Here is a 14,840-nt window from a genome sequence, read left to right on the forward strand (position 1 = left end):
TGAAACTGCTTCAAACCTGCTTTAATTGTTTCACAGAAGACTTCCCTACCAATGAGGTTGGCAGCAGGGGTTTTGTGTGTGTGAATGAAGGCAAGAACTCCTCTTCAGTAGTTGTACTTCATGTGCAACACTTTAATATTCAGCAAGGGAAAGAGTATATCTCTGTTTTGTGTAAAGCAGTCCTGCATATTTTGAGCAGCACAGGTACCACATCTGATGATCAAGAACCTTGGGGAATTTGTGACTTGGTGATTTGACGCATTCTTGAGAAATGTGAATTCAAATGCCATTAGATAGAAGAGGGAATTGAATCCCAGTCTTTTTTCTGCAGTCTAGGACATGAGAGAAAACAATGCTGTTGTCTTATTGTCTGATGTATGCAGTCTTTAATGACTACCTAAAGCATATGGCTCGAATCACTGATAACCTGATAGCCTGTGTCAACTCTTGTGTTCTTGTCTTTCATGAATTCTTTTTAAATTCAAGGCCATGCCCAAGGAATTTAGTATTTGCAGTTGCTGAGATGATAGAGATGTATTTAACTCTATGCAATTGTTAAGGGTCCATTGCATTCATCAAGGTATTGTTCATTCATTGAATAATAAGATTTGACTTTCTCCTTTTCCTTGTTCTGCAACTGATATTTGCCCTCCTCAAAAGGAATTTAGATTAATGATAATCATGGGAATGGGATGACATATATCTTACTTCTTGGATACTCTGCAGAGATCCCTTCATGCAAGATTCTGTGTGCAAGCAATACAGGCAGGAAAATGTACACAGAAAATAGTACTGGTGGTGGTAGTTACTTGGAGCTACTTTTTTTTATATTGGCTTAGATTGAGGGTGTGTATTCAAACTGTTTTAAGAAGCTAATTCAGAACAATTATGCCATATTTTACTCACTGTAGATCCTAGAGTCAAACCTTTTCCATTGATGAAATCAAACATCTCCCCTAATTCTTAGCTCAGTAGATATGCCTTCATTGTTGAAATTATCTATGTTTTTAAAATACATTTTCCCCACACTTAAAAACTGCCTAACAGGTTGTTTATGGAAAATGTGTTCCAGCTATAGAAGCAGAACAGAATAAACTATCTGTGTATCTCACTACAGGCATCAGAAGTTAAAGAACTGGATTTTCTACTTACTTATTCAATATTTGCCTTCAATATATTTAGCCACACTTTGCAAAATAATAGGTTCATGTACTCTCCCTCTGCCAACAATATTAATATTTCAACATTACATAGCTAAAATAGACTTCTTTATTTGTTTCAGTAATAATTCTTTGTATGCAGGTAAATACTGTCCTTAGCTTTGTGGTGCTCTATGAAGTGCCTGTATTTTGATTTGGTTCAGATTTCATCTCAGCTGAATTGGTCAGTGAATGTGATTTATGTTTCTACTTTTCAATCATAGGCACATCACCAACACACCTTGGGTTTACAAGCAAGACGATATTCAAGTCTGCATGTTAATTTCCATGGTGTTTATGCACCCATGATAATGAAAAATAAGCAAAGATTTATTTCCTTGCTTGTAGTTCAACTGGGCATTTTGTTGTGCAGTCCTGTGATATGTGGACATGCTGAGTAGTTCTAATGAAGTTTGGTAGCATGAAACCTTCCTAGGAGATCTCAAATCTCTTCTTAAAACATTTAAATGTACATGCTAAACCCCACAGTTATGCATAAAGCAGGGCTGTGAAAGGGCTATCCCAGGTCATGATCTGCAAGATAATGACACTTTCCTTGACGTCTGTGAAATATCAGTTATATCCTTCAGCTTGCTTTTACCCTTACTGTATTGCCAACCACTGAGCTTCTGCGACTAACTTTTCTCAACATAGTGGTTCCTCCTTTCTCTCCCAATTTTTGAAGCTTTTCCGTGCCAAGTTTCTGTGTGTCATTCAGGTGTGTCGAGGTCAGCCCCTACAATGCAAACTCATGGAACTGAAGGCTCAAAGTGGTGCCACAGCCCTGAATAGCAGCAGAGCTCAGGCAACTAAGGAGTCCTGCCTTATTTAAACATGGGAGCAATATTAAATTAGACAGTGTATTCAAATGAAGCTCTGCCTATCAGTCATTAGTGGTGGCATGAAAGGTAGGTCTTGCAGAGCAGCCAGAAGCATTTGCAAATTCAGTATGTAGTTGATTTCACTTGTACATCAGGAGATGGATGCTGGAGATCTGCATTTATTTCCTCCTTCCACGATGGATTCAGATTATTTAACTTGTTAATTTTTTCATGAAAAAATGTTCCATTTCCTTTGATGCAAGAAGCTACCAGTGAAGAGTTCTCTGTGTATTAAAAAGTTATTTTTATTTCCCTGAGCATCCTGCCCATGTTCAGTGCATATCAGTAAAGGACAGGACATAGGCTTGACATAATGAGAATAGAAGCAGCTGCAACCCCACATTTAGAGAAGCTTGGCTACCAGCATCACTACCTGGGTCTCCTGCATGAAGGAAGATGCAGGAAAACAGAGCAATCCTATGTGAAGGTAGAAATGTGTTCTTCATTACGGGACCAGATTGAACATGGAAATGGGAATGACTGATAAAAGTGGATAAGCCACACCACCAAAAAGAAAGACTGTGTCTGGACTGCTCGAGGTCAGGTGATGGTGAATTTAGTCATATTTCAAGTTTCCATTCTAGACACTTTCCAACATTGGAAGTTTACTGTCATTATTTGACTCTTAAATTTCAAATTAATTTAGAACTACCCTTGGGATCAAGATGTTTTTAGATTTTAATCTTTCCTGGGACAAAAATATTTAACTTTTGAAAGAGCAATGACAAGCTCGTGCCTTTTGAATCAGTAGATTTTCAGCTAAATCACAACAGCTATGCTTTTTTTTTTTTGTCCTCATGCCAAACACAGGGTTTTTCCTTCAAAAACAATTCTTGTATAAAAGTAATTTCTTCTTGTCAGTAAGGAATTAAACCCCTGTGAGGATCCTTTTTTTTTTTTTTTTTTTTTGGTCAGTGTACTAAAGGTAGGGAACAGGGGACTTTTAATTTCATGGTTTGTTTGGTATTTGAGAGGCAGTGAACACTGGTGGTTAGATCAGCTGATAGTGAATCAGAAATCACCACGTTATGTAGCTTTTTTCAAGACCTTTAAATATTCTTTTGACCTTCTGATAGGATGTTATTCATATCCTACTTGAAAATGGGGATAAATCCTCACAAATGGCAAATTCACTAAAACTCAGCAAAAGATTACATATAATTTAAAGTACAGAAATGAAAGGGAATGGATGGGATTTCTTAGTGGACTAGTGCTACTAAACCATTGCTCCAAATTTATCTTCTTCAAATCCACCCCAAGGATGGAGTGTTCTCTCTGGGGTTAACTGGGGACACTCAGACCAGACAAAGATCTCTTGTGAGGAAAAACATCCACTATAAGGTGGGACAAGTGGATAAAGGGGTGTTCCAGGTCTGTGTGTTGTACTGACATTTCTCATGTTGCATTTACCTGAAGATACCTAGAAGAGGTCAATTCCAGGCTGTCAATTTTCTTCTGTCCTAAAAATCACCTGAAAGGCCAACATGTTTGTAGCTGTTGTTTTGGGTATTTTTTTCTTCCCTTTCCCCAGTAACATCTCTGTGTGTGTAGTAAAATTGGAAAGGAAAGAATTGGTAATTAACCATCAGTTATTAAAATCCTTTTCTTTCTATAATTCTATAGCCCCCATCCTAGAGGTTCTTGCTATTCACAACGCAAGTTACAGGGACTAGTTTCATGTCATATGAAATTGCCCATGATGCCATGGACTGCTTTTAAAAATAATCCACTCTTTTCTGGGATGATCATTCAAACTCATTCTTGATAGTGGTCTAGAGAAAGGGATCATTTGATGCCATAAAATGTATAAGTAGCACTAGTCAAAAGAGGGGCAGCAATTTATGAAGATCTTTAAATTTATTCTGAATTTTTGAAATTAGATTCTGGTGAAAATTTCTGCAAAATTTTGAGCAAAACAAATGCTACTTTAATGGATTTTATTTTCAGAAATAAGATGTGCCAAACATGGTATAGTAATATTAGTTCAAAACCCAGTCTCTGAAAATGATTTTGGCAAAACTGTATAGAAATCCTAATGAAAAGAAAAACCAAAAAATTATAAAATGGGGGCAGCTTCCCAGAAGAAAAACACCACCTTTTAACAGAAAATACTTTACACATTCTGATGCGTGCACTTTTAATTCAGAAATTATTTAGGCTTTTATCGCACTCCATATTTTAATAACCAATTGACATTTAACTACCTTGTGATTACTAATGCATTTAATCAAGCTTTTTATTCCTTCCTTACCTGAACAAAGGAATCCTGGATACAATAACAAAGCCATTTCATCTCCTTGTAGCAGGACTGAGTCTGTTTCTGCTGTATATTGAAAATCAAGTTTATTCAGTGTTCCTATGTGAAATGAAATACAGAATAAATATTTACTAGGTTTAAAAAAAGTAGTTTAGAAACTTCTGCTACTTTCATCCATGTTTAGGGGGTCTGATCTGTGTCTTTCACTGACTTCATGCCACTGATTTCAGAGGAATTGCTGCTCTTTATGTTCACATGTGAGGAAAAGGAAGTTGTTCTTGCTTGTGCTAGAGAAGACATTTTAGGTCTAGCCAGTGTTGTGCCTTGCTTGTTCCTAGTCTGAATAAGGTCACTGAGGTGATGAAAGACATGCTCCTAACTCATGGGTGCAGTGTCCTGCGCCGTGTGTCTGAGGTGCTGCTTTGGATGCACTTTGCTCTGGAGCTACTCAGTGTATCTGGTTGGAGGTGGGCTGTCACCCAGTGTTCTGCCAGCTGATGGAGAGGTTTGCTCACCTCCATACCAGCCTTCTTAGCTCTGGTACAACAGCAGTGATACCAGTATTGGTCCTAGGCTTCAAACCCACCCATTTAAAAAAGAGGAGCTTCAAGCTTGCAGACTCCCATGCCTATGGAGGCTCAAACCTGGCCTCTTGCCCAGCAGAGTCTAAGCCTCAGGCCATCCCTCTAGCAGTGTGATTGACAGGCAGCTAATAGAGGATTATAACTTCAAAATGAGACTAAGCAGTGGGAACAGATGAGTGTTTAAATAAGAATCTCTTTATGCAAATGTATCAAACAATAAAGAACAAAGAGAGATTCATCTCTCTCTGACCCTCTGAGAGTCTGGGACATGTAAGCAAACTGCTGCTACCTAGAAGGGGAGGGTTTTTTTTCTCTTTCCTAGCAGCCATTGTGTGTTCTGCAAGAAAAGCAGAGAGATGGTGAACACAAGACCTCTCTGAGGTCTGGCTTGGCGGGAGGGGAAGTGCGGGATGAGATAAGGATGGGGTAGGCAATTTAGTTCTCTACAGCCTTTTCCTTCTCTACAGCCTTTTCCTTCTCTACAGCCTTTTCCTTCTCTCCCCTTTTTTGGTTGAAGCAGCATTTGATTTGTTTGTTTGCTTGCTGTTCTGGAGAAGGCTTGCTTTCCTCCAGAAGCAGAGGACTATGTAATTGCAAGATGCTTCCAAAATCCACAGCAATAATGAAAGAATAGGAAACAAAAATTGGATTTAAAGGCATCTCCCATTGTGGGAGAACCTTTTCCCTGTTCATTAAATTGAAGTAGCCACAGGACAAAAGGAGGGTGAAAGCACAGGAGTGTCAGAATGGAGTACAAAACTCCATCAGCCTTCATGTCTTTGACAAAGACAATGAACAGTGTGCCTGGCGTGTGGTCAAGCTCAGGGCAGAGGGCTAATTACACCTGATACAGCATCCAGGTCATCTTGAGTGGGAGGATCTGCGATGGAAGAGCAATGAAATCTGTCTGCAAATTGGTTTATAAATGTGGAGCCCTTGTTCTCTGAGGGGCACTGGTTCCCTCATTTCTTCTAGGACTGGTAGGAAATGAGTGTCTGCAGTAGCTAAAGCCTGGGATATTGCTGAAGATTTGAGCCAGGATCCATGCATGTGAAAAGTGAAAAATCTGTCTCAGGTGAGAATGTGCTGCTGGTCCCCCTCTCCCTCTCAGCATCCCTCCCTTCACCTCTGGCAGGAAGAATTTTCTTCTAGTCTTCTCTGTCTATAGCCATTGGGTTTGGGGAAGGAGGACTAAAGGGTCAGAATAAAACCACAAGGCAACAGCAAAACTTTCTCTACCTAAACTCTGGGCATCACTACTTTCACTCCATTACTTCTCAAGGAAGCATTTATTTTAACAAAGGGCAGGGCTGTGAGTCATTGCCCCTCCTGCTGCTCTTCATCTAAAAACTCACTGTACCTCCACCCAATAGAAAAGCTTATCTGGATTGACAACAGCTGATTCATTTACTGGCTACAAAATCAACATCAACAATTCCATCGATGGGTGAGGAGAAGATACTGCATAGGAAGATGATAATCTAGAAATGTGTTTTTCTGCATGGAGAATTTTGATTGAGATTTGATTTTCGTAAAGGTGCGGGAAGAAGTTACTTTCATTGTTTCAAAGGAAGGTCCTGTGAGCAGGCTGTTGGAATTTTCATGACTCTTCAAAAGTGCTTCTAAACTGCAAATTTTCTGCATAGTGGTGGTAGAGAATTGGCCCTGCTTAGAGGTGTGTACCAGAACCGCGATGATGTGGGGTTTTTTTGGAGTGGACATTCTTATTTACTGTCTGCTTGTAAAGTCTCTAGCACAATGTGATTCCTTGCCTAGCCAGCATGAAAATGTTCTCTCTCTAAATATTCTTGCTGTTCTGCACACATGCACTTGAAATGTTGCTGGGGTGGGGGGAAAAAAATCAATCAGAGTTTCAGTAAAATTCATAGGCGGAGATCTTCAATGCTGCCAGTTCCCATGGGCATCCAAATTCCCTAGGCATCTTTGATAATCTCAGCTTGTAATTATTATCAGTAAACATTTTGCTGTTGGGAGCAGGTGAGCGTGACTAGAAGGCACTGGCACATATCCAAGGAATTTATATGCCACTTTATTATCATAGTATCTGCATCAGGGAATAGACAGTGTGTTTTCTTACTGCATTTCACAATTTTGGTGAGACACAGAAAAGCCCAGAGTCCTCTGTCCATTTAGGAATTTCGACAGAAATGTCCCATATGCCAGGCCAGGACCCTAATGTACACCTCTTGTCATGCATCAAGGAAGAGATGGATGATTTCAGTATGATTTTTTCATGGGGAGTGTTGACATTTCATTATTTCTTCTCTCCGAATTCCTATGAAATAATTTCTGAGATTTTTTCTGTAGAAATTTAAGCATTTTGAAGTTTCTTTTCTTTTTTTTTTTTTTTTTTTACAGTCCAGTTTTCTTACCCTTTTTGTATTCATCCATGGTATTTCCAAATGTGAATGTTTAATTGTAACTTTGATTTACAATAAAACAATTTTTTAGTCAACCTTGTGATTTGCCATTTTCAACAAAAGTTTTGTTTATAATTGATCTCACATGTTCATATAAAAATAGAAAAGTGGAAGCAATGTGAATGAAATGTCAACATTCCAAAATAAAAATAAAATATCCCAGAGCACAAATTCCCAAAAGATCCAGTGTTTTTTTTCATTGAAACTGATAAAATATTACTGAAATATAGAAACCAATTTTGTGCAAATAGCTTTTCTAAAGTGAGCCTGAGATTAAAAGGTTGCAGTGAATGCTGTCTGACCAGCTAAAACTAAACTATGACAAAGTAGATATAAAAAAGTAACAGTAATATTTTTTTATATCAATGACCAGAAATTCTCATATAAAGCCATTGATATGCAAAAGTTTTGAAACAGAACAAAGTTGAATATAAACATCAAAACTGGTATTAGTACTTTTCTTTACCTTGTTCTGTCATCCTCTCAACTTGTAAACCACTTCCATGAAACCTCATCCCTTCTGCTTTTGCAGCAATGAACCTGACAGGAAAAGAGAGTGAAAATTAATGTAATGTAACATGGGTGATTGTGTCCTACCTTGATTCCTCCACTGTTGTCAGCATCGCAGTATCAGAGTGCCTTCCAGGAGAGCAGTGAACAGTGTGACTTGCATCTGGTACGTGTTTGTTCTCTCATTCCCTCCTCAGGGGACATTATTTTCAGTTGAGTGATATGTTAGGTATTGTTTTTAAACATGTGCATGTAGAATGATAAATATTTGTTAGAAAAGGGCCAGGCCAAATAAATTCCTCCTAGACCAGAAGAAAATGAAGTTTGTGAGGATTATTGCCTCATGAGAGTTAATACCATAGTGATTAGGCAGAGCAGAGGAAAGTTGCTACCTACACACATGAGATATAGTGTTACTGACCACAGCTGAGTGGTCACTTCAGGAGGCTGTTGGGTAGTGTGGGTGTGTGTCATTGAACTTGAAGATAAGGATTAAATCCCAGAGCCATCAAGGAGAGGAGAACTTGGCTGTACTTGCGATGGCCCAGCACTACTGCCAGGAATTGCTGCAGAGGGTTGTGATGCTTCAGTCGTGATGGCAACCGAGAACAATCCACCCGGTCCCCTGCTGTCCTTGGAGCTCTTTAAGACTCCTGCTGCCCACCTTGAGTCCTGGTGTCCCCTGTCGCTTGCCTTGATGCACCATTACTTCCCTGTGGTGTATTGAGCTATTATAGCAAATGGTCAGGAATTCTTGTGTTAAAATCTTTTGACCACACTTTGAGTTCCGCCATTGTCTCAGGTCTTCCATGAATCATTTCCACACTGGGCCATGATAATGCATTGCCAGCAGATACAGGTGGCTTATTTAGAGTAATCCAAATGCTGGAATTAATGAGGTGCAGATATTAAGATCTACTAATCTGGTTTATGCTCCACTTACCTCTATTAGCCTAGTGATCCCCAGAATGGCATTGAGTGACCCTATTTACTAAAGCTGTGTTTAGCTAGTAGGAAGTACTAGGCTTGAGGATTTGAGGGGAATTTAGACTGGTTTCAGATGCCCTTAGTATGATTCATGTTAGAACAAAAAACCACTCCCTTTGCCCCCAGTCCTTCTAATTGGAATTATAGATGAATTACAATTATCCTGTACTTCTTCAATATTCCTTTAAGATGTTGAACTGAGGCTTGATTTTGCTTTCACTGAGTTAAATTCATATCTATGCAAAGAATTTTGTTCCATCAAGAGATTTTGATGGTATATTTCAAATATGTGGAATAAAAAATAAATTACTCCCCCTACCCCTTTTTTTTTTTTTTTTAATTAAAAAAACATATACAATATGTTTAAATGAAAATGTTTACCTCTTACTCAGCATGAGCAGAGGAGCTCCAAAGCACTGCCCTGGCTTGGAGGTAAATTTCACCCATGGATTCTCACAGAAGAGCCAGGTTCCAGACAATTGTGTTCTTAAACTTGTTCCTCCTGAAATGCCATGTCTTGAGGGTGTTCCAGGGTAACAAACATGGGGTATTTATTGCCCTGTGCAGAATTTTTTTTTTGTGTTTCCAAATGTGGAGCTTTGTTCCCAGCAGCTGTTGGCATCTGTCTGCCTTTTGGGGGGTATGAGGAGCCCTCTGCTCCCCTGTGGGACTCCTGGTTGTGCTTAGTGCATCGTATCTCTGCCTTACTGACTGAACCTATCCAGAGACACAGACTGCCTGGGAGAAGTTTTTCTGTCTCCTCTCCATGTTTTCTAGAGAGGAAGCAAGGAGTTATAAGAGGGCACACAGATGCAAGATATGATGATGAGCATTTTATTGCTCTGTGCCCCAGCGTCCCTATCTGTAAAATGGGAGAAAAATCTCCTTCACTGAACTTTGGTGGGGTTCAATTTGTGACTGTTCAAGAGGGCAGAAGCTGCTGTACAAATGGAATTGTTTTTGAGTGTTCAGTTAATTAGTCACTTTAAGAATTATCACTGCTCTGAACTGGGTTTTGCTCCACACTTGTCATTTTTGTCCCTCATTCCTATGGCAAGTTGGTTTTGCCATCAGCAAAAGACTTACAGGCACTTTAAACACTACTTCCTTACACTAGAATTTTTAGGGTAGAAATTGAGGAAATTGTTTCTGACAGAATAAATACTTTGATCTGTTATAAGAATAGTGGGTTGGGGAAGTTAAACATTCACATGTAGTAGAGTTCTTTGTGTCTTGGGTAGTGTGTTTGGTCATTGTTAGGCTACAAGCCATACTGGGGTGATAATATTTACCAGCTTCTAAATAAACTCATATACAGTTGACCCTCTCTGCAGTACAAATTCTTCTCCAGGAAGTTTGTACTTGGACAGTGTGTCCTTCTGTATCAGGATAAATAATTAAATTCAGCAAGTTTGGGTTTAAAAATATAATCAAAATGAAGAAGGTGAGCTCTTTCTTATGTAGCCTTCTTGCCTTCCCTTATTCACCATCTGGTAGCTGCTGTTGTACCAAGCATCCCTCTGGTTCTTTGTACCATTCTGCCTCTGGTCCAAAGAGTTGCTCTTGGTTCCCAGGAGGGCTCTGGGCTCTGAAGCACTATTTGAAACTGCTGTGCCAGTAGAGTTGTACGTGGCATTGCTAAAAGGAAGCCTCCAGTGCTTCCTTTTAAGGGAATTAAAGGTCACAGGGAGCTCTTGGGAAGGGACAAGTAGGATGAAGGGATGGTCCTTGCTGGGTTCTGTGGAACATCGGACACCCAACTTTAAAGTGACTTTGGCTTCTGGGTGGTTTGCTCTAAAACATGATCTGTTCCTATTGGATACAAAGTGGATAAGTCATGGCTACACGCAGGAATCTGGCTGAGGCTGTTTCTTGTAAGGCTGAGTGGTTTCAGGGCACAGGGAAAAGTGCTACTCCCTTTCTTTTGCTCTATGAATTTCATGCATTTTCAGGGACACCTCTGTTCTTTACCCAGCTTTCCCAGCAATTGGAAATGGGATAGAGGGGAAACTGAAAGCAGGATCTTAACCTCAAATGCCCTGTCAGTACGATACGTTTTGATAAAAGCTTTTATAGATGTTATGAGCAAAAATCTATCTTTCTTCAGACTATTGACTTTCTTATAAAGAGCAATGAAGAGCAGTGTCCTTCAGAAATCTCAGAGGCAGTTTAAACACCACCCCCTGGGAAGGTCTTGTTCTCATCTAAGCATGATGATTTTCTGATTAATTTCAATTTATCTCTATTCAGCTTCGTTGCTGTTAGGGTTACTACTCAGAATAGAACTTTTTCCACAGGTGAGTCTCTACCTGCTGAACTGGCAAGAGGCAGACTTATGAGAGATTTTTAAAAATTATCACTCTATTTAAAATTCCACTTTAAAAATTAATATTGGTTAACTTCAAGATTATATTTCTACATTAAGTGGTTTTTAGGCAAGGAGTTTCTTTTCTGCTTATGCTTTTCCCCTTCCTTCTGTATTATCCTATGCAAGCACCCTTTGAAATTCAGTGTGGCTGGATAATATGCAGTCATTAACTCTACTTTCAGGTTCATGGATATCTTTAGTGCTGAGGTCGTGGTAGCCTCTCTGTAAGGGATCTAAAAGGAATTCCTGACAGTTTAATGTGATTAATTTTATTCTGTTCAATATTTATTTAAAGGATTGTTTCACCGTTTTCTGGTATTTTCTTTATAGAGATACTTTATTTTCCTTTGTCCTTTGCAGTTTATGATTTGCTGTATTAGAAAACGTAATGTTTTACAGAGAGGCTGGTTTGGTTAGTTTCTAAATGTTTCTCTGCTTCTATTGACACTGAAGGGGTCAAAAAAAGATTCAGCCTGTTAGGAGAAGAGAGATTTCCTTGCACAGCAGAAGTGGCATCTTGAGTGAATTCTGGGGTCCCCTGTGAGTCTTCCTTGATCCCAGGGCACAGTGGCTTTCATAGCCCTGTTACTCTCCTGACAGTTTGCTACCTCAGTTGTTGCTCAGCTTGCCTCGTTAGTGACATCATATCTGGTTGCTGGTGATCTGAGTATGAAGTCAAGGGAAAAGAATATGTCTTGAGTAAGTTGTATGATCTGGTTAAGTTGTCCCCAGGCAGCAAAGCTCTTATTTTCCCACCTGGTAAAAAGGAGGAGGATGGAAGACAGAAGAAGTAGTGACAGCTCTAAAGCTGAGTGGTTTTCCAAAGGATTCCATGAGAGATCAGCTACTTTGTGTAAAGAAAGCAGAAGCTAAGAACAATTTTGCTGTAAAACTGACTTAGTTCTGAGCACTACCATGAAAAATTTTGATGTACTGTGATAAAAATTGTCATGCTTATTTCTCAGCATGCTTGGCTAGCAATGCAATGCTCTCTGTCCGGTCTTTGTTGGCTTGGGGTTTTTTGTGTCATCCTTCCCTTGTTAGTAAATGACCTACAACATCCATAAAACTTTTCTGAAACAAATCGGGGATTAGCCTAGCTCAGGGAGCATCTGCCTCAGCAGTGACATGCACTGTGCAGGGAGAAGATGCTAGCAGCTGTCTTTCTGATGCATTGGTTGCCCAGGGAAATGGTTTGGTCACCATCTTTGGAGGTATTTAAAAGGCATATAGGTGTGGCACTTGGCATGGTTGGACTTGATGATCTTAAAGGCCTTTTCCAAACTAAATGATTCTATGATTCGTGTCCTGGACTTGGTTTAAAACTCTGACTAAGCTTGATATATGGGTCCAGCCCCCTGTTTCTATTGCAAATTCTTGGATGCTTAATCAGGACTAAACCTGCACTGTATTTTCTCTTCAATTAGAGTATTTAAAAAGTCTCTCTTCGCCCTGGCCTCCAGTCCTAGTGGGACAAGTCAGATTTGGGTATCTTTGAGATTCTTCTCCCCTTTTCAAATGTGGTTTATATTAACCAAAAGAGTTTAAGAGGGATTACTAATCTACATAAGGTCAGCCACTGTCTTCACTAGGAAGCCAGGCTGAAAATATATGAAAATGCTGGTTTACTTGTTTAGCTGAGAACTTGGCTTGTACCTGTGAATCTGTTGTGTGGTTATTTAAATGAAAATGTCCTGCTCTTGTTTTTTAGGCCATCCATACTTCTACTCTTATTGATGCTGTTGGCCTGACTTCCTTGTGTGCTTCTCTTCACTCTACCAAGGTATAAAATTTGACTTCTCTACTGTCTTCGATTACAGCCTTTTCCCATTCATGGGATGCTCCCTCCAGTCTTGTCTGGTAAGTCTCCTTCCTTTCAGATTCAAATTATTCTTAAAAAGTCATAATACCTATGAATGTAGAGAGGTAGATCCCAGTGAAATCTACTTTGGAAATAGTAAAATGAAATTGTTTTTTCTCCGTAAAAGAATTTTTATCTTCTAGCATGTAAAGCTGAGGTGCCTAAGTTCAGTGCATTAAAAGTGTGGACTAAAGCTCTAGAGAGCTTGATTAAAATCCAGTGACATTACTTAATTTGCATGAAAGATCAAAGCAAACGTGTATTGCTTGCAAATCACCTTGTTCCTCTGATATCCTGGCAAAGCAACACTGAGGGCTGCCCTGGTGCAGTATCTGGAGGACTCCTTGGATGGTCAGGGCTGAATGAGATGATGGTTCCTTCACTCCCTTTTTCACAAGGGCCACCTCAGATGTTCACCCATCAAAGAGCATATAGGCTTTTGACTGGAGACAATTTCTTCCTAGTGTTGGATGTACCTGTACTGACTTGGTAAGTAAGGAGAACGTTATGTGCGTGTTATCTGAGGTCAGTGTTTAGTTTCAGCACATTTCCTGTATGTATGATACTCAAAGTTATAGAGAGCTACTAATGTGAATTGTCTGGGCAGCTGCTATTGAGCTCATATAACTATCATAACTTCACATAAATTTCTATCAAATATGACAAATTGACAGCATTAAGAAACATTCTGGGCCACCTCTCAGAAGGTCCAGCAGCTTCTCTTGGTTCAGGGGGTATCTGAGAAGCTGCTGGTTTTGCCCTGCTCATTTCTGAAGATGAGAGTTTTGTTTAAAAATTCTCAGCAACATCTGGAACTCCCTTACAGTCAGCTGAAGTAGCGAAGTTATTAACCTTGAATGAACAGAGTCTGCTTTTTAAAAAATGAAACAAAAGAACATGTTTTGATACGTTAAAAAATGCATGTCATAAAACTACTGGTTCTGTGCCTACCAAAGTCAAGAACTGTTCAGGCATGGGAAAGAGCAAAGAGAGAGAGAAAAAAAACCCCCAAACAATAAAAACTGTCCAAGCCTAAAGGAAATATTAGGAGAGGAAATGAAAGACAGCCACCTGGGATGCCCATGAAACAACTGGTTTTAAGCCCTTGCTGCTGCTGCGTGTTTCCTTAGTAAGGGGATTTATAGATAAAGGAAAGATTGCATGGATAATGTGATTGTTGGTCACTGTTTATAACCCTCAGCTTGGGGCCAAAGGCTCTCTTTACAGGCAAGAAATGGTGCTTTCTTGAAGATAGCAGGAATTGCCCTTTTTCATGCATATCCTTTGCAGATCTTTTAGTGCTTTAGTGAAGGAGTGCTGGCCTCCAATTTTACACAAAGCTAGCAGCAATGATCACAGACAAACATGCATGAGGAGGTAGTGCAAGGGACTTGGGAACTGCTTAGTCTTTGGAAAAATATTGTAACTGGGAGAAATTTGTAACTGATTGGAAAGACAGAAAGAGTTTGGAAGTGGTAGCACCAGCTTCATACTACTGAGATAGTCTGCAGTACAGTAGGTTTATGAAAACCTTCAGGATTGTAACATTTGTCCTTATGCAGCAGTATAAGGGTTTGGACAGTGGCCAGGATGCCATCTGTGAGTGTCCAACAAAAATCACAAACACTTTGTAGAATAGATATTGCTCTCCCCCCACTCCTCAACAATAGTTCCAGTTAAGTGGGAATGGAGGAATTTTATAAGATTAGCAGGCTACAGGCTACCAGCAGAGAACTAACCTTGTCTGCCTTC

At 39.6% G+C, this 14,840-nt stretch overlaps 1 long non-coding RNA gene across 1 annotated transcript in view; it reads left to right on the forward strand.

Moving 5' to 3' along the window:
- Positions 1–13,083, forward strand: part of LOC116964909 — a 38,000-nt gene extending 24,917 nt beyond the window's left edge. Inside the window, exon 3 of the long non-coding RNA XR_004409026.2 lies at positions 12,939–13,083. This is a non-coding gene — a long non-coding RNA (uncharacterized LOC116964909). The remainder of the gene's footprint in view (positions 1–12,938) is intronic.
- Positions 13,084–14,840: the final 1,757 nt, after the last annotated feature.

This window comes from Tyto alba, unplaced genomic scaffold, assembly GCF_018691265.1.
Source record: "Tyto alba isolate M040663 unplaced genomic scaffold, T.alba_DEE_v4.0 Super-Scaffold_17, whole genome shotgun sequence".
In the NCBI taxonomy this organism is placed as follows: domain Eukaryota; kingdom Metazoa; phylum Chordata; class Aves; order Strigiformes; family Tytonidae; genus Tyto; species Tyto alba.